Raw genomic sequence first — 25,311 nt, forward strand, 5'->3', positions numbered from 1 at the left:
AAATATTAAAAAAGAATTTTTTTTTCTTAGCACAGTTGGGGAGCCATGGTAAGGATTAAAAATATTTTTTAAAAAACTCTTCTCCACTGACTTCTGGGATAGTGGCTCTTCTACCTGTTAGACCACTCCTTCTATGCCTCTTTGGCCAACACTTTTCTTTCACTCATCCATGAAGAATTAGCAGTTCCCCCAATGTCCTATCTTTGATCCTCTACTCTTCTCATTTTGTGTAACCTCCTATATGATTCATGCCCTTGGTCTCAATTACTATCTGTACACTGATGTTTTGCAAACCTTTATCTCTAGGCTCCCTTTTCATTGTAGAGTATCTCTATCTGGATAGTCCAAGGCTCTTTAACTTCAAAAGGTCTAACACCAGGACATCCACCCCTGGCTATGATGGAGTAGAAACTGGTAACAGACTAGCCATTCCACTAGTTTAAAAAAAAAATCACTGAGGTGAGCAAAATATTTGAGTCAGCTGTTTCAGGCAGAGCACAAGTCTGTGATCCCTAAGAGAAATTCAAGCGGTGAGGCCCAGAATCACTCTGCCTCTTTATCTGGGGGCTATTTCCCAACCAAGAAGCAATGAGCTGAGGTACCAGCTAAGCTGAGCAGACAGAGATTGGAGTCTGGGGCAGCTGAGCAACTATAATCTGCAAGGTAGGGCACTGACAGAAGGGAGCTTTGCAGAGGGAGGGCTCCAAAAATCCTGTGAGGATCCTCTGTGGGTGCCTGGCTAAAAGCTGGTTTGCACATGTGTAAGGTGAGACTATGCAAGGATTACCAGATACCAACTTCTGTGGGGTTGAAAGCCGAGCAGGGTTATTAGAATTCAAGCAGTGATGAGGGTCTTTGGAGTTGTGGCGCAGCCTAAGTGGAAAGCCACGTTAACACTTCGTTAATAACACCTCAGGCATCCAGCTGGGACACCAGAAAGAACACATTTTAAAAGTAAGGATCATGTTCTAAAGCAGTATTTCCCAGATAGCTGTTCCCGGGCCAGTAGCATTAGCATCACCTGGAAATTTGTTAGACATGCAGTTGGAAATACTAATTCTAGAGTCCCACCTCAGATCTACTCCATCAGAGACTCAAGGGAAGATGCCTAGAAGTGTGTTTTTAACAAGCTCTTCAGATGATTCTGATACATGCTAAAATTCGAGTACAACTGCCCTAGAGGAAGACCTACAATAGAACTGCCCTAACAACGCCTAACACCAAGCTTGACAAGATCACAGGAGAAACAATGTGAAGGCCGAGCGCACTAAGTCAGAGGGCTTGGGAAGATAGCTTGGACTTTCCAGAGATCTACCCTAAAAAATTAAAGCAAACAAACAAACAAAAATGCCTCCTTACAAGTTCAAAGTGGCCAGACAATAAGTGAACTGCCTACTAGAACAAAAATCAAAACTTTTCAGAGGAAGATAACACACTACAGAATCCACAGTTTCTACATGCATCATCTGTAGCCTTAAGCATGACAATAAAAAATTACTAGACACGCTTTTACATTGGGACTTGGGAGCTGCTCTGTGGCGCTAGGAACAATGGTTTTCAGTGTAATGGAGCTCTTATGTGGAGAGCCTAAGCCTAAGAAGCTAGGGATGTCACTGATTGATGAGCAGCTTCATTTTGAATGAGGGGTCGCTGTCTGCCTATTGAAAGAGGCCAGTTTGCTGTGAAGTTCCTAAGGTGTAAACATTTCTGGCTAGTGCCAGATTTGAGATTTACTTTGTTGTATGAAAAACTGGTGATCAGGAAAACCTCTTCATTTTATGGATATGGAAAGAGAACAAAAATCAAGACGGATTATATTTTTCAATTTTGAAATTGATTTGTAAATAGATTTCTGAACCAACATCGGATCTAGATTAATGCATCCATAAGATTCAAGCCATTTCTATTTAATCATGTCACTGCCCTAGAGCCATAACCTGTTAACCAGTATATTACTTTCTAGCTCTGAAACTATTTTTAATGGAAAATTCTTTTTCAGTTATCCAGCCTTGTAATTAAATAATTTTGAATGAATGTTCAGCCTTTGGTCGCCTCTCTGAATTTAAAATGCATGATTGTAATTACAGCCAAGTGAAAGTTTATAATACTGTGGGAAAATCCTTAGTAAGGTTTCTAGGGAGAGATGACTTTGTTTGGCAATCACAAGAACGGAGGATATGGAAAACCTTGGCTTTGTGCAGGGTACTAAGTATTACCGAATTAATGGAGGTGAGAGCATACTGGAGAGACAGGATCTATTACTGGGGTGAGGGTAGAGAAAGCCAGGCATCAAAACAATCAGTATAATTACTAGCTGAATTATGGAATATTTAGTCCTAGTGTAATAGTAATATGAAAGGGTATTTATGCTAAAAATAGGGAGGAGTAATGCTGAAAATTAAGAGAGCACAACATAATCAAGAGTCATGAGGGACGGTTACTGACAAAATCTGGGTTAAAACTGGTCAAACATTGTACAGAATGGATTAATGTAAACAGTAATAGCATCTGATCTAACCAAGGTGATTAGGGCCCATGCATAATCATTTCCCCTAAATAGCTACATGAATAAATTGTTTCCAAGCCCATATTTAAATGTCACAGTCAGATGCCAATATTCTTGTCATCTTATAATAAACTTTTTCTTTAAAAAAAAAAAATTACTAGACACACACACAAAGGAAAACAAAAGTAGAAAATAGAAATCAACCCTGGGGCTTCCCTGGTGGCACAGTGGTTAGGTATCCGCCTGCCAATGCAGGGGACACAGGTTCGAGCCCTGGCCCGGGAAGATCCCACATGCCGCGGAGCAACTAAGCCCGTGCGCTACAACTACTGAGCCTGCGCTCTAGAACTTGCGTGCCACAACTACTGAGCCTGTGTGCCACAGCTACTGAAGCCCACGTGCCTAGAACCTGTGCTCCGCAACAAGAGAAGCCACTGCAATGAGAAGCCCTTGCACCGCAACGAAGAGTAGCCCCTGCTTGCCGCAACCAGAGAAAGCCCATGCGCAGCAATGAAGACCCAACGCAGCCAAAAATAAAAATAAAAAATAAATAAATTAAAAAAAAAAAAAGAAATCAACCCTAAGATTACTCAGATATTGGATTTAGTAGACAGAGACATTAAGGCAGCTATTATAAAGATAGTCAAAGAATTAAAGGCAAATATGTTTAAGATAAACAAAAGTATGATCTGAATGAGTAAATAAGTAGGGAATAGATAGGGAATCTTGAAGATGGGAACTATAAAAAAGCAATGTGGACTTCCCTGGTGGCGCAGTGGTTGAGAATCTGCCTGCTAATGCAGGGGACACGGGTTCGAGCCCTGGTCTGGGAAGATCCCACATGCCGCAGAGCAACTAGGCCCGTGAGCCACAACTACTGAGCCTGCGCGTCTGGAGCCTGTGCTCTGCAACAAGAGAGGCCGCGATAGTGAGAGGCCCGCGCACCGCGATGAAGAGTGGCCCCCGCTTGCCACAACTAGAGGAAGCCCTCGCACAGAAACGAAGACCCAACACAGCCAAAAAAATAAATAAATAAATAATTAATTAATTAAAGGTGCTAATAATTAAAAAAAAAAAGATGAAACTTACAACCTTTAAAAAAAAAAAAGCAACATAAACCTCAGAACTTTTCAAAGTAAAATAAGATAACACAATTCACTAGTGGCTTAACAGCAGATGGAAGATGGTAGAAGAGTCAGTAAACCTCAAGATTAATGAATAGAAATTATCCAATTTGAAGAACAGAAAAAAAATTGAAGGAAAATGAATAGATCCTCTGAGACCTGTGGGATAATATCAGATGTATGTGTAATTGGTGTCCCAAAAGGAGACGGTGAAAATGGGACAGAAATATGGCAGAAGAAAAATATTCCCAAATTTGATGAAACTGTCAACTTAACAAACCTCCAAAGCTCAGTGAACCCCAGGCAATATAAATACAAAGAAAAACTACCTAGATACATCATTGTCAGGTTACCAAAAAATACAAAAATAAAAATAAAGAGAAAAATTTGAAAGCAGCCAGAGAAGAATAATGCATTACATATGGGGCAACAACCATATGGAGGTGACCAACTTCTTGTCAGAAACTGGAGAGAAGGCAATGGAATGACAGCTTCAAAGTGCTGAAAGAGTCCATCACCAAATTCATTACCTTTCCACTTCTCACTGTGCTCATCATTCTCTAATCTCCATTTGAATTACTGGTCACCGTCCATTTGACTTTCCAAGTCAGAAAATTAAGAATCATTCTAGATACCTGTTTGTCCTCTATCCTTATATAATTGCCCAGCAGATCTTTTTGATTCTACTTTTAAAATGTCCCTAAATTAGTCCCACCTGTTCATCCCTGTTTCTATTGCTTTAGGTCAGGCTCCTGCTAGCTAATCTTCAGAAGTCAGATTGCCTGGGTTTGAATTTTACCTTACTAGGTGTAACTTTGGGCACATTCTTTGACTTTTCTGAGTCTCAGTTTCCTGATCTGTAAAATGGGAATACATAATACTGCTAATAAGAAACCTATCTGTGGAGAATTTTAAGATTGTACAGAAATTTTTTGTGTCTCCTCCATAACAGTCCCAGGTGAACTGGGTTATGCTACAGTTACAAATGTCCTTCAAATCTCAGTGACCTACAACTGGAAGTCAATGGGGGCTCTGCTATCTGTTGTTCTCACTCTGGAACTTGGACAAAAGGAGCAGCCACTACATGGAATACTGCCAGATGCCATGGCAGAGAGAAAGCAAGAGCCTAACAAATTTTGTTCCAGTTCTTAGTTCTTAAAGACTTCTAGTTTTCAAAGCTTCTTCCATTTCTTTGGCCGAATTAGGTCACACGGCTGGCCATATTCAACTTCAAAAGCAGGTCAGAGCAAGAGGGAGGAGAAATGGGGATATATGTATATGTATAGCTGATTCACTTTGTTATACAGCAGAAACTAACACACTATTGTAAAGCAATTATACTCCAATAAAGATGTTAAAATAAATAAATAAATAAAATTAAGTAAACCATTAAAGGAAAAAAAAAAGAAAAAAGCAGGTCAGAAATGTGCAGTTTTATTCTATGCTCAGAACAGGATGTGGTGGTAATTAGTGCTGGTGTCTGAATATTTCTGGTTCTCCTTTTGGACTTATGGTAGGGTTGCACTTCCCTTCTCCCCTGGAGTTGGCTGTGGCCATGTGACACTTGGGCAGAAGCTTCGAGAGCCTATACACAATGAACCACACTCCCTGCCTACTGCGGGGATGATGATCCCCCCTCACTGCTGTGAGGTATATATTGAGATGAAGTCTCCATTATCCTGGGTTTCTTTGTGACGATGAGGAGCATTGCTCCCTGGCCAGCCTGCATGGGACATGTGGTAGAAGCAAAGAATTATTTTGGTTGTTTTATGCCACTGAGACTTTGGGGTTGTTTCCTGTCACAACATAGCCTAACCTGCCCTGACTAATATACTACCTTATAGAATCATTGTGAGGATTAAGTAACTTATGTCAAGGGCTTAGCACAAGGTTAGCACTCAATATATGTTAGTAATTACCATTCTTGCTTGAACTCTCATACTAACCTCATAACCACTGGTGTCTGACCCTGCCCCATTTACTCCATCTACTCCGTTGCCACCAGAGAGATCTTCCTAAAATGCTAATCTGATCATTCACTTCCTATGTGAAATCCTTCCGTTTTCTCCTGACTTTGATAAAGCTTAAGTTCCCTAGCAGGGGTCTAGAGCTTCCATGGCCTGGACCCTGCCTGCCTCTCCAGTCTCATCTCCCACTAATCTCCCAAAGGTCCCCTGGGATGCAGCCACATCAGGCAACCAGTTCTTGTTCTGCTCTTCTTACATCCGTATCATTGCAAATGCTGTTCCTTCTGCCTGGAATGCCCTTCCTTCCCTCGTCCACAAGGCAAACTGCTTATCGTTTTTCCAGACAGCTCGAAGATCATCTCCTCTATGAATCTACTCTGATACACTCAGTAAGAGTTAGCTATAGTCGTCTGTTATGCACTAAGTGTTTCCTTGTCTATTTTCGTTAGACCGTAGCCCTGAATGGCAAAGACTTTGCCCACTTCTTTTTTGTAGCCCAAGTGCTTAGCACTGTGCCTTCCGTGAGCCAACTATGTGTTTAATGCCTGTTTATTGAAAGAGTGAATAAATGAATATTTATTGAAATACTGTTTCTAATACAATTCATCAATTAGGACACACCAAGGTGGGCAAAGTTTCCAATTTTTCTTCTTAGACATGACAGGACCTAAAAATAGAAAAGATTTTCAAAATAAAAGCAATGCCAACTAAGGTAATTTGTAATTCCATATTTTTTATTCTGAAGATTCCAGGACTCATCTCCAAGTTCAGTTCCATGGTTGTCACATAAGTGGTAGGGTAATGTAATAGGTAGAGGTGATAGCTGTTACATGAAATGCTTATTTTTTGACATTTTGAATACCTGAGATACTTTATATGACAACTTTTTTAAAATTAATTTATTTATTTATTTATGGCTGTGTTGGGTCTTCGTTTCTGTGCGAGGGCTTTCTCTAGTTGTGGCAAGCGGGGGCCGCTCTTCATCGCGGTGCGCGGGCCTCTCACTATCGCAGCCTCTCTTGTTGCGGAGCACAGGCTCCAGACGCGCAGGCTCAGTAATTGTGGCTCACGGGCCCAGTTGCTCCGCGGCATGTGGGATCTTCCCAGACCAGGGCTCGAACCTGTGTCCCCTGCATTGGCAGGCAGATTCTCAACCACTGTGCCACCAGGGAAGCCCGACAATATTTTTGATATAATGAAAAAACAAACCATCAATAGATAAAATACCTCAGGAATATACATCTAATTAGTATTCTGTGGGTGCACTTTCTTTTACAAATTGTAGTTTTAATAGCCTTGAACATCTGCAGTCACTTTTCTGGTAGGATTACTGCCCTTTCTATGGCAGATATTTACTATTCCTTTAATCTGCAGCTTCCTTGAGAGTTCTTTATTGTCTCCCTTACTAAGAATGGTAGCCTTTTTCTGTTGAGTTTTCAGAACTTTTTACCTCCACTTCCACCATAAAGTTCATAACCATTACGAAGGGTATTGTTTGAGATTTTTCTAACAAAACTTTCTCTTCCTGAGTCCATGACTTGATTTCTATGGGCCATAAAAATTCCAGAGCCCTTATATTGCCCATTACTATCAAACTAACATAGTTTTGCAAGGCTGAGGTAGTCCAATAGCAAAATTTCTAAATAAGAGAACTCTAAAAACCGGACTTCCCTGGTGGCGCAGTGGTTAAAAATCCACCTGCCAGTGCAGGGGACACGGGTTCGAGCCCTGGTCCGGGAAGATCCCACATGCCACGGAGCAACTAAGCCTGTGTGCCACAACTACTGAGCCTGCACTCTAGAGCCTGCGAGCCACAACTACTGAGCCCATGCACCTAGATCTCGTGCTCCGCAACAAGAGAAGCCACCGCAGTGAGAAGCCCACACACCGCAATGAAGAGTAGCCCTCGCTGGTCACAACTAGAGAAAGCCCGCGCGTGGCAACGAAGACCCAACGCAGCCAAAAATTAATTAATTACTTAATTAATTTTAAAAAAAGAGAGAGGACTCTAAACACCTAAGAAATATATCTCAAAGATGTATAAAGATCGGATGGAGCAGAGGTTGAGGTGAGGAGGGCATGCAATAATCAGTAAGAAAAGGAATCTTGAAACGTGGGTATAAATCGACCTGTGTGTGGCAGAGTACAGGGACCCAGAGTGACTTGGAGAAGGTCTTCACATAGGAAACTGCCTCTGCAGGTTACGTCTTCAGAAAAAAAGGAAACATGGCTAATGAAGAGATAAGTGTAGCTCCCAGTCAAGGAAAGGCATGGCTCAGAAATGCAACACTTCTGAGAAAAAAATGTGGCACCACCCACATGGGCTAGGCTTTAGACCTGGGAGTTGGGGTAACCGCACTTAGCAGATGGGAGGAAAGAGAAGAGCAGAAACACAGTTCTGGGGCAGGAAAAGGACATCGCCAAAAATACTTATCTCCTCTCATACACCAGGGTGTTTTGACCCTCCAAAGACAAAAATGACTTCAACCACAGGGACTTCCCTGGTGGTCCAGTGGTTAAGACTCTGTGCTTCCACCACAGCGGGCGCGAGTTAGATCCCTGGTCAGGGAATTAAGATCCCACATGCTGCATGGCTCAGCCAAAAAAAAAAAAAAACCAAAAAACAAAGGCTTCAGCCATAGTTGGTGATTTCAAAAAGGAAATGTAAATTCCACAAAGAGAAAGAATTGGAGCAATAGCACAACCGTGTCAGCAATGGTGGAGAAACATATGTCACGTGGTGACTGAGCTGACATTTTAATTTATTTATTTATTTTTGGCTGCATTGGGTCTTCGTTGCTGCACGTGGGCTTTCTCTAGTTGTGGCAAGCGGGGGCTACTCTTCGTTGCGGTACACAGGCTTCTCATTGCAGTGGCTTCTCTTGTTGCAGAGCACGGGCTCTAAGCGCAAGGGCTTCAGTAGTTGTGGCACGTGGGCTCAGTAGTTGTGGCTCGCGGGCTCTGGAGCGCAGGCTCAATAGCTGTGGCGCATGGGCTTAGTTGCTCCACGGCATGTGGGATCTTCCCAGACCAGGGCTCGAACCCGTGTCCCCTGCCTTGGCAGATGGATTCTCAACCACTGCGCCACCAGGGAAGCCCTGAGCTGACATTTTAGGTTCAAATAGTCTGTGGAATTGTGAAGGGGACCCATCCAGCGTTTAGCATATTGTGTCTATGAGAAAACATGCTCTCGGTTGAAAGCGAGGCTGGAGTACAGGCTATTTCTCATTTGTGGCAGTTTGTATCCAAGTAGCCACCTCTTTCAAGTGCATAACATCTTTAGCCGAATATGACTAGTCACGCAGTGCAAAGGAACTGGCAAATTAAACATTTAATGGTCACTGAACAGAAAAGTCCATTTTTATTTTTATAAAGAAACCAACTGCGTAGATACAAGGAACAACAAAAGGAATGTAGTTACTGAAGTCAGTTCTTTCTTGGACTGGGTCTGAAATACTCTGAACATATGGATTGTTTATTATTACTGTTTATTATTAGTAGTGAAACGTGCTTTAGAGAAGGACCACATCAGATAACATAATACAATTATGTGATTAGCAAGGAGTTCCCAACATTGATCAATCCAGATTGATATTGTAGTTCTTGGTCTTCCATTTCCTAAACTTGCTTCAGGTAATAGACCTGGGGATCTGATCATTCTTTGTTATTTCAGATGAAAATGAATGAACAAAAATAGAAGTAATGGTCTGTGTGGAATTATTTGCTGGCATTAAGTTAGGGTTTCAAGGAGAGGGATGTGTCTGTTCCCTGTGTTGGGTATCTGTTGTCTCTGTGGTAGCTTGAAAAGCAAGTCAAATATTACGCTGGTCAAGACATCTACCCAAGTGTCTTTGTATTTTCAAGTTAAAATTGAAATAACTTTTCCCAATTTTAGAAAGAGATAAAAGGCCATCTTCATTTTGAGTGATATTACCTGAAAACAGCAATTTTTCCCAGATGGCAAAGAATCCCCCAGTTGTTTCAAAGAATGTCTGAAACACCAAAAGCTGAAACCACTGGATTAGATTGGGATTCAGGAGGCTTCTGTGACAGAGAACTAGGCCAAGTTGAAAATTTTTTGCAAGGAGGACCAGAGATTAAGGAAGTCCATCTTCAAAATACACTTGAAAAGCCTTAAGAGCATGCCCGTGCAAGAAGTCAGCAAATTGGTGAGACTGAGGATTAACAGCTATACAGGATGGTTGGTTTAGTAATGCTCCTGAACTCAGAGAGTATTTGTTTCTCTGACTTATGTGGGTCAACCAGAGGGCAGTGTACGGGTAAGGTGGGGGAAGGGATGATGGCATGTAGTTGTTAATACCATATTCCAAAGTTATTATTGATTCTATATACTTTAATGATTATGTATAATTTGTCTTAAAATTTCAAATAAACTTAAAGCAGGAAATAAGATTTTTATATTGATTAAATAAATGCATTGGTTAAAATGTGCCAAATGGTACTTGAGGGCCCTCATTTAGACTCCCTTTTGCAGAGTTCACGGTAGCCCTTTCAAATAGATTGGTCATGATTCACAATACTTACAATCATTTAAACTATAATCTCAAGAGAAATGATAAAATCAAAACCTTCCTGTCTAACCACTAGTGACTCTCAATTTTTACTCTATAAGGATTTCTGTCCTTTCTTCAAAGTATCCACCATTGTTAAGAGTGAAAGGGACATAGCCAACATCCCAGTGGTCCTTTTCAACAGGAGGGTGAAGTCTGTCTGCTTGCAAAGTACCAGCTACTTCTACCACTACACACTGTAACTGTGTCCAAGAGGAAGAGTATAGTCAGAGCAAGCTCCCAGAATACATAGTCCCTTATAAAACATGTTCAGCTGGAGCACAGACCCTTCCAAGTACATTGCATAGCTCCATGGTGACTTATCTGAATGCTCCACTCCAAGCTTACTCTGGATGGCAGGGTCAGACTGAGACTGCAAAAGTGTACAAGCGTGCTTCCAAGCATCTCCACCAAAAACTTCCACTGAGCCATGCAGTTGGTCTGGTTAGATCACCAGTCTTTGGGCAGGTATCATGACTTCCTGCCTTAAATGCATGCCCATCAACCTTTTAGGTTTCATTGCCATTCCCACACAAAGAGGCCCTTACACTGTCAGAAAGTCCTAGATCAATGGTCCCCAACCTTCTTCTTTATTAAAATCTCCTTATTAGCATCAACACATTGTAACTTTATTTGGACTTTTATTGTGTGAGAAAACTACATAACTGCAAAAAAAATTACTAGCAACCTAAAATTGAGAATTAACTTATTAATCAACATTATCTATAGGTATTTTTTAAAATAATAGTTATATATGAAATATAGTCAGTCTTCAGGCAAGACTTGAAGACCTGTTTTACTTAAGGCTCTTTTGGTTGCAAATAACAGAAACAAACCCTGGCCAGAATAGATTAAAAGGTTCCAAGGAAAAGATAAACACCAAGCCGTGGGAAGGGTCACGGTCAGTGGCAGTTCATGGCTTCATTTGTCTAGTTGATGACAAGAGTCAACTCATCCCAAAGAGTTACATCCTCCCAAAAGGGAGAGATCTTCAAAAACTTACTCAAATTCTGTAGTTTTTTTTCCTGAAGATCACACAGTATTAGTTGGCTAGGGCTGCCAAAACAAAATTCCATAGTCTGTGTTGCTTAACAGAATTTTTTTTTTTCACAGTTCTGGAGGGTGGAAATCCAAGGTCAAGTTGCCAGCAGGATTGGTTTCTCCTGAGGCGTCTCTCCTTGGCTTGCAAATTTTCACCTTCTCATTGTGTCCTCACATGGTATTTTCTCTCTGTGCACATCCCTGGTGTCTCTTGCCCTTTTTATAAGAACACTAGTCACATTGGATTAGGGTCGCCCTTATAATCTCATTTAACCTTAGTTACTTCTTTAAAGGTTCTATCCCCAAATACAGTCACATTGGGGTGGGGGGGTAGGGCTTCAACATATGAATTTTGAAGGGACACAATTTAGTCTATAATAGACACCATATCTGTTTTCTTCTCAGTAGGACTTATAAACTGCCATTGGCCAAAAGCACAAGAATCCCACCAGGTTGGGCACCTTCTTTTTTTTAATTTGGCCATGCCTTTTGGCTTGTGAGATCTTAGTTCCCCAACCAGGGATTGAACCCGGGTCCACGGCAGTGAAAGCCCACGTCCTAATTACTGGACCACCAGGGAATTCCCTGGGCACCTTCTTAAGTAGGTAGGATTAAACAATTTTGATAACTCAGAGTTGAACACCAAATAAGCACTGACCCAGGAATGTCACACTTTACAGGAACACCTCCTGGCAGATTTCAGTATTGCTACTTCACTAGCTGCTCATTTTGAAGTTCCAATGAGCAAGGAGTTCCATGATTAGCATATCAGGCTGCTGTATGGAATTTTTAAACTATCTGTGGAATCATCCTTACAGAAGAGATTCAAGACCAAATGGAGATAGTTCATTTTTTGACTTCCAAATTAGGGTAAAGCAAGGAAACACTACATGTATGGCTGGTTTCAACCAAATTCTTTCTTCAAATGACATAATATCGTTCCTTACAGGTTTGGATGCCACTGTCATGGGAAAAAATGAGGGAGGTAGGGAAGAGTTAGTTACATGTTATTTAGTGAAAATTGGAATTTGAACAAAATCTTATCTGGAAAAGAAAGAAAAAGCATTGAGACTTAGAGTTTTACCAAACTTCCAACCAACTTGGACCAAGATTCAAAACAAATACAGTTGACCTGTGAATAACTCAGGGATTAGGGGTGCCAAACTTTTGTGCAGGTGAAAATCTGTGTATAATTTATAGCTGGCCCTCCAGATCCCCGGTTCCTGGTTCCTCCCTATACACAGTTCTTCCATATGTGCAGTCCAGCATCCGCGGATTCAACCAACCTCAGATAGTGTAGTACTATAGTATCAATATTTACTATTGAAAAAAATCTGCTATGAGTGAATGGAGCAGTTCACACCTGTGTTGTTCAAGGGTCAACTGTACATGAACTCTCAGATCAAAGACAAATTTTCCAAAAACTGAAAAGCCCTTATCAAACAAGTCTAAGGTACAAAAAGATCTAAACTACAGCTATATATAACCCAATATGTAATATCTATAATTCAAACTTTATTACTTTAAAAAAAGTATGGATTTTTATCTGGGCTTACAGCTACTTTCTCCTCTAATTATGTGCCAAAATAAACAGAATTGTTCATATTCTGGTACATAAAATCACTTTTATAGTATTGCCTTCTATTAATTATCACATGAATAGTATCAAAGTATAGTATTACCTGGAATGAGTAGTTTTAAGTATTAGTCCAAGGAGGGAAACCTCTTTCACCAGCTAAATGCCCTGGCAAACACTGGCACCTCCCAGGCACAGGCACTGCTGCCTCTCAGCAAGGAACAGTCAGTCCCAGGGGTGCCATATTGTTGAACGCAGATAGATAATCACCAATACAGAACAGAATACCATGTCCTCACCTGTGTTAAAAACATATCTGTGGGGCTTCCCTGGTGGCGCAGTGGTTAAGAATCCACCTGCCAATGCAGGGTACACGGGTTCCAGCCCTGGTCCGGGAAGATCCCACACACCGTGGAGCAACTAAACGCGTGCGCCACAACTACTGAGCCTGCGCTATAGAGCCCGCAAGCCACAACTACTGAGCCCGTGTGCCACAACCACTGAAGTCCGCACACCTGGAGCCCGTGCTCCACAACAAGAGAAGCCCGCACACCGCAACGAAGAGTAGCCCCTGCTCACTGCAACTAGAGAAAGCCCGTGCACAGCAACGAAGACCCAACGCAGCCAAAAATATAAATAAATAAATAAATTTATAAAAAACAAAAACAAAAAACATATCTGTGAAAATGGTCTACACGATACATTATCATGTAAATATTCATACTGTAGTCTGTGTATAGACTATCTTAGGAAGATGTATAAGAGACTATAGTATCAGTGATTGCTTCTGGAAGCCCAGTGTCTGGATGCCTTGGGTGGGAGAAAAACTTAGTTTTTACTGTTTATCTTTCCGTACCCTTTTAAGTTTTGTAGGATGTCAAGTATTGCTAATTCAAAAATAAATAAATAAATAAACCATAATTTGAAAAATCCATGCCACTGTCTGATAAGAGAGTAGGTTAGGCTGGGGGTGAAGAGAGAAGCCTTAAGTGACTCACTTTTGCTACTCAACGCCAGGCCCTACTGTGAGCATTTTGTAAATATTTAATTCAGTCCTCACCACAACCATATGAAGTAGATGCTCTACAGGTGAGAAAACTAAGCACAGAGAGGTTAAATAATTTGCCCAAGGCCACATTGAAAGAATGCAGCAGAGACAAGATTTGAACCCTAGCAGCGTGGCTCTAGAGTTTATGCTCTTATGGATGCTGTGTTGTGCATCATGATGTCATGATGTGAAAACTATGGTCTTGATCATGTTTAACACAGTCAACCCCAATATCCTGAAATTAATTCAGAACCCCATCCCACCCCCCTTTTATTTTTTCTGGGCCTTCAGTAATGTGCAGAGGCCATTCCTTCTTCATTTTAAGGTGACAGAACTCAAGTCAATTCCCAAAATTCAGTTGGTATCTGTACTATAAAAGCCTGAGCTCAAAGTCCTGTGTTGATGAACTCCACCAAAGTACATGGGAAGGAAGAGGAAGAGGCAGCTTTGCCAAAATTATTTAACAAGGGAGAGAGAAGTATTGGGTTAGCCAAAAAGTTCGTTTGGGTAATATCTTATGGAAAAACCTGAACGAACTTTTTGGCCAATCTTATAATATACTCAGAAGATAAGGGAGGAACTCAATCTTTGTCTTGTTAGATTAGATCAAATGGAATTTCCAAATCATCACATCAGTGCTCCAATTAAAATAGAGATCACTTATTATGTGCAAAATACTATTTTAACATCCATAAATATGAGAAAGATCGTAATAAGTATTTGCCATGGACAATTCAGAGTCTCGTCTTATGCTTGATTCACTGAGTAGCTCAGATACTTATCTGCTCCCTGCACCAAAGGGGTCCTCATGCGTTAACAGTGGCTAAATTGATTGTCTACTATTTTGCACATACACATTATCTCTAATTTTCAGGGAAATTCTCTGAGCAAAGCATTTGTTGTAGGCAAAATTTTTTAAGATAGCTCCTAAAGCTGTCTCGCCCTAACCCCTAGAACCTATGAATATGATGAGATTTCACTCTGGTGATTATTTTATGTTATATGGCAGAGGTGACCTTAAGAAAGGGGGATTATCTGGGTGGGCCTGATCTAAATATACGAGCCCTGAAAAGCAGTTAGCCCTTAAATGGCTGAGAGCAGAAGTCAGAGACACTCCAAGTGTGAGAAGGACTTGATGTGCAGTCCCGGTCTGAAAGATGGAGAGGCCTCGGAGAAGGAACGTAGGCGCCTGAAAGAGCTGAGAGAGGCCTGCAGCTCTCAGACCTACAACTGCAAGGAACTGAATGCTGCCAAGAACAGGAAAGCGCTTGGAAGAGGACCCTGGGCTCTAGGTGAGAACACAGCGGATGGATACCTTGATTTCAGCCTTGTGAGACGGCCCAGAGAATCCAGTTATGCCACCCGGGACTTCTGACCTACAAAACTGCAAGACAATAAACAGGCGTTGTTCCAGTCCTCTAGATGTGTGCAAATTTGTTACACAGAAGTAGAAAACTAATATACCTTAATATCCCCCTTTTACAGAGGAGGAAACTGAAGCTGAAAAAAGTCAAGTAAATTGGTTAAAACTATCTTGTGGGGAATTCCCTGGCAGCCCGGTGGTTAGGACTCCGGCTTCCAATGCAGGGGGCTTGGCTGTGATCCCTGGTGGGGGAACTAAGATCCCGCAAGACGTGTGGCCAAAAAATTAAACAATAAAAATGGGACTGTGGTGAGGACAGGGTTTGACTTAGGCTTGACTTCCCAGCCAGTTCACCTTTCTCGCTCACGGCCATACCACCTACAGTTGGGGAAGCTGATGGCCCTGCCCACCCACTGCTGAGTAACGTGTTAACCAATCAGGAGCCACGGGGGTAAAAGGAATAAAGTTCTCTCCGGCTGCAGAAAGGATGACTCAGATTCTTATTTTTAGAAACCAACATGAAAGTATTGGCTGAACAATAGCTAGGTTTTCTACAGAGATCTTGATCTGTGGGAGTGGCCTCCACTATCTGCTCTGTTGAGATGTATTAGTTGGTCTCCTTTTTTAGCTGCAAGCACTAGGTGACTGATTTTCAAAGAAGTGGAGCTGAATGGATTTAGACAGATTAACATTCTAACAACAAGAAATGGGGGAAGAAGAGCGAATCCTGCGGTGCTTGCTAACGTACTGAAACACATTCAATAAAACCCCCCTCTCCAAGGCCTAGCTTTGTAAATATTTGCGTTATAAAGATATGTCAGCTTAAAAGGGAGTAGTTTCAAAGAGCAGTTGCCAGCAGGATCTGGCCCCAGCTCCCTATGTGACCTTTTTTCCTCCTTCCGGCTTCCTCCTCTCCAATCACAGGGCCCCTGGGCATTCCCTAGAACCTGCCAAGCCCTATGCTGCCTCAGGGCCATTGCCCTTCTGTTCTCCCTGGCCTGGAACGTTCTTCCTCTAGTGCCTGCCCTGAATTCACTCAGATCACTGTTCAAGTGGTATCTTACTTGCGTGTCTTTCCCTGACCATCTTATTTAAAGCAGCTGTGCTCCCTGCCTGTCACTCTCTTCTTACCCTGCTGTATTTTTCTTATAGTACTTTGACCATATAAAGACTCCTTACACATAAAAATATATTTATTTGTTATCTTCTGTCTCCCACACTAGAATGTAAGCTCTAGGAGGGCAGAGAGGATTTCTTTGTTATATTCTTTGCTTCATCCCCAGTATCCAGAACAATTCATGGCATATAGCGGACAGATATCTGTTGAATGAATTAATAAATCAGGAACAACAGCATTGCATTTGTTTAAATAATTTGTCTGGGACTTCGCTGGTGGCACAGTGGTTAAGAATCCGCCTGCCAATGCAGGGGACACGGGTTCGAGCCCTGGTCCGGGAGGATCCCACATGCTGTGGAGCAACTAAGCCCGTGTGCCACAACTACTGAGCCCATGTGCTGCAACTACTGAAGCCCTTGCGCCTAGAGCCTGTGCTCTGCAACAAGGGAAGCCACCGCAGTGAGGAGCCCGTGCACCACAACAAAGAGTAGCCCCCGCTCTCCGCAACTAGAGAAAGCCCGCACGCAGCAATGAAGACCCAATGCAGCCAAAAATAAAAAATAAATAAATAAAAATAAATTTTTTAAAAATTAAATAATTTGTCACTCCTGAGGTATCTATGCATCCACTTTGTTTTCTCTCTCTTTTAAAGCATTTGCTAACATGTTTAATATGGAACAGATACTTGATTGCCTGGTTGTACAAAGTCCAGAATAAAAAAAGATTAAAAACCAGAAACAGACTAAGAATGAAGTTCTTCCTTGCCTTTCAATAGTTATGTGACCTTGGAAAAGTCACTTATTGCTCTTGGCTCCAGACATCTTATCTTTTAAATAGGGATATATAGAGTCTTTTTTTTCATTTTTTAAAAATTGAAGTATAGTTGATGTACAATATTACATAAATTAAAGGTGTACAACATAGTGATTCACAACTTTTAAGGTTTATATTCCTTTTATAGTTACTACAGAATACCGGCTATATTCCCTGAGTTGTAGCGTGCAAATTATAGAGTCTACTTTGAAGGACCAAAGCAAATGGGATCTAGAGGTTTCTTCCTACACTAAGATCCTTTGAAATTTGAATTCACTTGGTAGAGAAACAGGAAATATCGGTTTTAGCTTTCCCAATGTTAAATGTACACTGAGTATGTAACTTAGGACAAGTCCTTTAACCTCTCTAGGCCTCCAGAGAAACCAACATTTTTTTGAGGTCCCTTTGAGGTCAGATCTTAGTCACCAGCAGGGGTGGAGGTGGTGTGGAGCTGGGTCAACCAGATGTCCTGGTGTTTGCAAGACCTTGATCTCTGTCTCTACAGGGCATGGGTCCACCTGTTGTTTGGTTGGGGCGAGGCTCAAGACTGAAATGTTGGTTCAGTAAATATTATCTGAGCACTTGCCATATGCTATGTGCTGGAGGATACCACAGTGAACACTGCAGACAAGGTTCCTGCCCTCTTACATTCTAATTGTAGGAAACAGATGATAAATAGGTAAATTATAAATGAATCAAGACAAAATGATAAGTTCTAGGAAGGAAGCAGAATGTTATAATAGAGAATAGCAGATAGGAACTATTGGGTTAACTTGGATCAGGGAAGTCCTTTCGGGAGCATTTAAGCTGAGCTTTAAAGGATAAGAAAAATCCAGCTACAGGAAGAACATTCCAGGCCAAGGGAAAGGCAGGCCTAACCAGCAAGGCCTTGAGAAGGGAAAGGGACATTCTAGGACATGACAAAGGCCAGTGTGCAAAGGGTGTAATGATTGAGGGGACAGTGGCATGAAATGAGGCCATGAGGCAGGCAGGAGTCACTTCCTGTAAGGCCTTACAGGCCATGCTTAATGTGACCAGTCACCCCTATTGCCCAGCACTGAGGAGTTTCCTGGGATGCGGGACTTTTAGTGCTTAGATCAGCAAAGTCCTGGGCAAGATACGGGATGAATTGGTCACCCATGGTAGAGGGTTGTACCCTAACCTGTCTGCAACAGGCAGTCACTGAAGGGTTTTAAGTAAGGAAATATGTCTTGGCTTCTCTTTTCAAAGGTCATTCTTGGCTTTTGTGTGGCAAAAGGATTGGAAAGGAGCTAAAGATGGAAAAGGAGGAGACCAACTAGCCAATTATTGCAATCCTCCATGCAAGAGAGGATGGTGGATTGAAATAGACTAGTGGCATTGAAGATGGAGAGATGTGGATGGATGGAAGACACATTTTGGAGGTAGAATGAACAGGACTTGGGAATGTATGTTAGTGTTAGTGAAGGGAATGGAGTTAAAGATGACTCCTGGGCTTCTGATTTTAGTAACTAGGTAATGATTTTTTTTCAGAGGGAAATCTGAGAAGGACTAGATGTGGAACTTGGTGGAGGACAGGGATGGAGGTATCTAGAGCTCCATTGGGAGGAAAATGTGATATTTGGTATTAACAATTGTTAATGTTCAAAGTATTTTGTAAGCAGTAACTAATTAGTTCTCATAACAGTTGTTCTGAGTTGTTAATTACCCAAACCCGATTTTACAGGCTCTGGAGAAGAGCAAGTGTCAGTAATTCGCCTAAGGCTAGAGCAAATTAAAGAAGTAACAGCAGCACCAATTAACACCTGGTAGTCCTATGCTCTGCCAGTCTTTTAAAAGAGTAACTCTTTTGGGTAGGGTGAGTAAATCAAATGGTATTTTGGAAGAGGACGGCATGGATTTTGAGGTTAATAGACCTGGAGTCATGTTTTGGCTTTGCCCCTTATTACTGATGTGATATGGATGCATATGTAATAATAATATCCTTGAGCCTCAGTTTCCTATAAAATAATACTTATAGAGTCAACTACTAAACATGTTCTTATTTCTGCTGTATTTTCTGCCTAGAAACAATTTTTCCCAGAAAGCCAACTGTCATCCTATTACAGAGAGCTTCTCTGATCACCTATAATAAATTAGCAGCCCCCCACCCAAAGGCATTCTCTATCCACATTAGCCTGGTTTGATTTCTCTTTATAGCACTTATTACCACCTGACCTATTATATATCCATTTCCATATGATCAGGGATTTTGTCTGTTTTGTTCCCTCCTGTGTCTAGAATGATGCCTGGCACAGGAGAGTGCTAAATAGTTGTTGAATGAGTGAATAAATTAAACAAAATTTTACATATAATAAAACTCTTTGCATGATATCTGCCATGATAGGAACTCAATAATAGTTACCAGAATAGAAATTGAGAAACATACTCAATTTTATGTATTCCTTGTCTAAGAAACATTTTAGCAGTATTTCTCTGTGTATTATATTAAAGATAAATCTTTAGGTTATTCCTGAAAAGGTATACCAGTTTTGTGCTTCATTTGATTCATGTACAGAAAGACAGTCTTTGCTGTTCTGTGGTAATTCTCATTGTCATTTTGTGGATTACAGTTATGTGGTCATGAGAACAAACCATTTAATGCACTGACTCACAAACAGTATGCGCATGAACAAACAAAACTGACTGAAGGTTCAAAAGTATGCTACCACCACTTAGACGGGGATGAAAATTGTATTTTTAAACAATTGAGATGAAAATTGAGTTATAGATACTTTGTCATCTCCCAGACCTCCCAGGGAAGAATGGAAAAGCTACAAGTAACTTTTCTCCTGTAAAAGTGCTCAACTTCTCAGTAGTAATTTTATTATAAAATATTCATTCTTAATTTCTCTATTCTAGTGATATGGGTCTTACCATTCTTATTATTATCTTTCTTTTAACCTCATCTCCTTTAAATATTTGCTCAAATGCCACCCTATATGTGAAACCTATTCTGACCACACCCCCTCCAGTCCCTACCACTAAGGTCTCCCTAACATGTAAGGTCTCCCTTACACGGCTCTACTTTTTCGAACCACAGCACTTGCCACCTTAATGCTATTATATAACTTACTTATTTATTATGTTTATGATCTGTATCCCCCCAATTAAAATGTAAACTTCACGAGGGTAGAAATTTTTATCTACTTTGTTCACTTCTATCTGCCCAAGGCCCAGAACATAGCCTATCACATCACAGATGAATGACTGAAACTGAAACTCTAAGACTAAACAAAATATACGTTCGTTGGAGTTTAGGGAGATGAGATGGAAACTGCAGTCTCTGGTCTCAAGTCACATCAGACAGGTGGAGTAGCATAATCTCTGCATGATGCCGGTGTGACTTCTAACCATTATGTCAGCCAAGTCTGTCACTGTCTTTTCTGCTTCTCCCCTATACTCCCAAGCATTAGTCTCTACTTGGTTACCAGTCCTCAGCTCATTTATTTTTCTGGTCACTTCCATTTTATTAATTGTCTCTTTCCCCTTCCTTCTGATTTTCTACCTTTCCTCCTTCATTGAGAATAAACAAACAAATGAAGCATCAATCAATGAATCAGTCAACAAACATTTACTATCTGCTATGTATTTAGCACCAGCAGGCATATAAAATATCCTAGTGGTTGAGCCAGCAACTTTGGGGTTAGACAGGCTTTGGTTGAAATCCTGGCTTTGCCCTTTACTAGCTGGCTGACTAGGGACAGTCACTTAACTTCAGTTTTCCCATATGTGAAATGAGGGTAATAATGACATGTGCCTCAGAGGCTGTTCTGAGGAATGAGTGAGAGTGTGAGTATGAAATACTTAGAATACTGCCAGACACAAATTAGGTGATCCATAAAAAAATATAACATAAACATTAGCTCTTAAGATTAATTCTGTTCTAGTTCTCTGTGGGGAATAGGCTATATGTCTAAAACTTTATCCTTATCTCCATAGAACTTCTCAACCCATAAGCCAGTTAGAAAACAATCCAGGGCTAGATATATGACCTAGTACTCATTTGTTCAGTTTAAACTGTATAGAGATGTAGTGGTGTTGAAAGGAGTAAAAAGGGAGAAAAGTAAATGCCAGAAATACTGATTTGTAGCATACTTAAGAGGCAGAAAATATATATTATTAGATTTGTGGTGCATTAAAAATTTTATATATAGTATATTTAAAATATGTATTAGATTCATAGTATTGGAGGAAAAAAATTGTATGAATTGCAAACGTTACTAGCCTTTTGAGGTGCAATGCATTGTAGTGGTTGAGAACTTCAATATCCTAGAGCCATGTTGCAGGTTTGAATCCCACTTAATTTGCTGTGTGTTGGTCAAGTCATTTAGTCTCTCTGTACCTGTTTCCTCATCTGTAAAATGGAGGTGAAAATGATGGTAAATATATTGTAGGATTGTTATGAAAATTAGATTGATTAACACATGTAAAGTACTGAGAACAGTGCCTAGCATATGGCAAGTGCCCAAGTGTTAGATACTATCACCCCACATTTATTCTTTCTTTCTTTCCTAAGTCTTCACCAGAGAAGAATAGTTTAAAATGCCATAGTTAGATTTTTTCATTATTTACTCCTAATATAAAATATGTGTTTAACTTGAGCTACCTTGTAATATGTTGGTAGCAAACAAAGCAAAACAAAACGAAGAAAACACAATCCTTCTTAAGAGTAATCTTAATGCAGTGATGCCACGTTAGCATCCTGCTGTCTCCTGGGAGGACCAGTTCTTGAATTCTGTGTGTGAAGGTGATATGGGCTTGATCATGTATTAAAGGGAGAGCTGTTATATTGCCTCATATGCCCAAACTATTGAGCTCTGTTATTTTGCATTTACAGTATTATCCTTCCTCCATATGGATTTCCAGGCTCTTTCATTGGATTAATTTTTTTTCCACCCAAAAAATTACCATTTAATGACTATACATGGCACATACCTAATACATAAGCCTCACTGTTTTTTATTTTTTCTTGTCTCACATGTTCATTACAGTCTAAATTTTCCTTTATACATGTTATTTTAAGTTTACAATAGTGTTCCATTGGTCTATTACTCCATGATAAAGCCTTTTTTAAAAAAAGTATTTATTTATTTATTTATTTTGGTTGTGCTGGGTCTTAGTGGCAGCAGGCGGGCCCCTCAGTTGCGGCTCATGGACTCCTTAGTTGTGGCTCACCGGCTCCTTAGTTGCAGCACGCAGGCTCCTAGGTTGTGGCATGAGAACTCTTAGTTGTGGCCTGCATGTGGGATCTAGTTCCCTGACCAGGGATTGAACCCATGCTCCCTGCATTAGGATCATGGAATCTTAACCACTGCGCCACCAGGGAAGTCCCCATGATAAAGCTTTTAGACCCCATTCAAATGAGCATTGCATAGAAGAAACCAAAACGTTTTTTATCTGAGCTGCTACTCAAATTATATTTTAGAGTAGTTCTGTCTCTTTTACTTCAAATAATAAAGTACATTGGGATGTTGGGTCATATGTATAAAATCTTTCATAGAGCAGGATGCAAATGTAAAGCATTGTTACAGATGGCTCTGGCATGCCAAAAAATCTTCCTTTATTCTAAGGTTGCTAACAATGTCTTCTATTCTAGAAAATAGGTGTATAACTTTGCAGTGGAGAAACCTTAACCAAGTAATCAAGTTAATGCCACCACTGATAAAGAGATATCAACCTCCTGTTCCCCCTAAAATGATGCACCAAGGACACATCATTTCTGTGGTCCTCCTGCCAAAAAGGCAAACTTGAATCTAATCACGAGTAAACATCAGACGAACCCAAACTACAAGACATTATATAAAATAATTAGCTGATACTCATCGATAATGTCAAGGTCAGGAAAGAAATGCAAAGACTGAGCAACCCCTGTGGATTGGAGGATACTAAGAAGACAGAACAACTAAATCTAACACAAGAACTTGTGTTGGATCCTGGACTTCAGTGGAAAACTGCTGAAATTTGAGTAAGATTTATACTTTAGTTAACAGACTTGTTTCTATGTTAACTTTCTGGCTTTAATAATTGTACTATAGTTATGAAAGATGTTAACATCAGGGTAAGCTAGATAAAAGGTAGTCGTGAACTCTGTACTATTTTTGCAACTTTTCTATAAGTCTATAATTATTTAAAAATAGAAAGTAAACAAACAAAAGAACTCTCTGTGTCTGACTTTAAAGCCCTGACTCTTAACCACCAGAATGCACTTTGAATTCTAGGTCCAAGCTTCATAGGGATTGGTTGATGGTTGGCTTGTGGAACTGCATTGCAAGACACCTGCCTGGTATCTCAGAGCTAAGTCATGTGTTTAAGCTAACTGGAAATAAATAAATAGGAAAAAGAATAAGTAACAGTTTGCCTTCAATTAACCTATTAACAAACTTTCAATCCAAAAACAATTAGAAAGCATGTCAGCATTCAAATAATAGCTAGTATTTATATGGCACTTACTATGTACTAGGCCTTTCTCTAAGCATATTACAAATTTTAATGTATTTAATCCTCACTCCAACCCTTTGAGGGTAGGTAGCATTAATTATCCCTTTTTACAGATGATGAAACTGAGACACAGATTTTAAGTGGCTTGCCCAAGGTCACAAAAATGATAAATGGGAAAGCCAAAATTCAGACCCAAGCAGTCTGTCTCTAGTCATTGGCATGTGCTTATCCAAATTTCTACACTGCCCTCCACATAGATTTTTGCGTTTTTAGAAATTTTATTTTGAGTTACCTATGGTTTGGGAAGCACCAATGTTTGTCAATGTTTAGGGTCCTGAGGCCTGTACTTTTTAGGCCCTAAACTATGTCCAGTCATGTCCTGGTACACAACTCAAACCCACCCTGCAGTTTCCTTGCAGGGTCTACAGAAAAGACGCTGAAACCTCAGCCAGGTTGGCTCACTGACCTAGCTTTGCCCCAGAAACCTGGAGAGAAAAGACTCCTTTCCCAAACGCAGGTCTCAGTTCTCTATCTTAGGAGTGGGTTTTATTTTCTCTACACAAAAATAGAATCAAATTTATGCTATATAATCAGTGAGTTTGCAAAGTAAGGATTCCATTTCCCTGTGATAGTATCTGAACTGAACATGTGAACCAACAGGCTCCTAAAACTATTGGTTAGTCAATTCAACTAGAAAAACAGAAAATATGCTAACTGGCATGGCTGGGCCAGAGTGGGCGGAGGAAGGCTAAATTTCTATTCACAAAGTCTGATTCATTTAGAAAAAGAAAAAGTCACATGTCATCAGATTGGGGTTTGTGTTCACTGCACTGAGGAGAAGTACAGAGCCTTCATACTCTCAGGGGTGACTAAGCCATTATTTCACTTGGAACACAAAGAACTGTTGCTTTGCGCACCCCTCACTGTAATTAGCTCTTGCAAGCAGGGGATGAAGAATCAAACACGAGAGCTCCTTGGCTGTGGGCCAAACACTCAGAATTATTTATTTTATTTTGCTTAAGGAAACAGAGGAGAAGAGGGCCATGTCTAACAGCCTGTTTCTTCATGGGCCCCTGATTTATGTGCAGTGGGGTGATAATTACGCACTCTTCTGTCTGAGAGCAAGAGTGGTCCTTCCAGGAGATTCAGATTGCACATGCTGGTTTGAGGCAGTGGTGCATTGGTTTGACAACCAGCTTTGGGAGAGGTTGAAGGCTGACTTGTTGTGTTTGCCAATTTCCGCAGTGTAAATACTCCTACCTTGACTGATTTCAGGCTACTAATCCGACATCACTGAACAAGGAGTTGGGAAGAGGTGGATGCACAGCAGTATGGCCATTATATACTCTTTCCACCATTCAAATGCGGTCGATGTAACTCACCTTAAAAACAGAGATAATGGCAAAATGTAATGAAATAATTAGGAAATGATAAGTTTTGAGTATTTGTTACTTCATTGTAAATGGAATTTATCGAATTGTAAGTTTACATCATTTAATTTTAATAATGGCTGTATTTAACAACTGGCTCACCAGCTGTGAGAGCCAGAACAAGGCAGCTCAAGCACCGCTGATCTGAGCCCTGTGGCAGGGGCCACTGTGTGGCAGGGGCCACTGTGTGGCATGGGCACAGAAGAACTCAAATACATCTGTCACTTCAAAACGGAGCCCACCCATTGTCTTCTGGGCTTCTATTTTCTCATTTTGTGAGGATAGTCATTCTAGAA

At 40.6% G+C, this 25,311-nt stretch overlaps 1 protein-coding gene across 1 annotated transcript in view; it reads left to right on the plus strand.

Moving 5' to 3' along the window:
- Positions 1–25,311, plus strand: part of RBM47 (RNA binding motif protein 47) — a 271,935-nt gene that overhangs the window by 66,114 nt on the left and 180,510 nt on the right. The window lies entirely within an intron of this gene.

The sequence above is a fragment of the Balaenoptera musculus genome, chromosome 5, assembly GCF_009873245.2.
Source record: "Balaenoptera musculus isolate JJ_BM4_2016_0621 chromosome 5, mBalMus1.pri.v3, whole genome shotgun sequence".
NCBI lineage: Eukaryota > Metazoa > Chordata > Mammalia > Artiodactyla > Balaenopteridae > Balaenoptera > Balaenoptera musculus.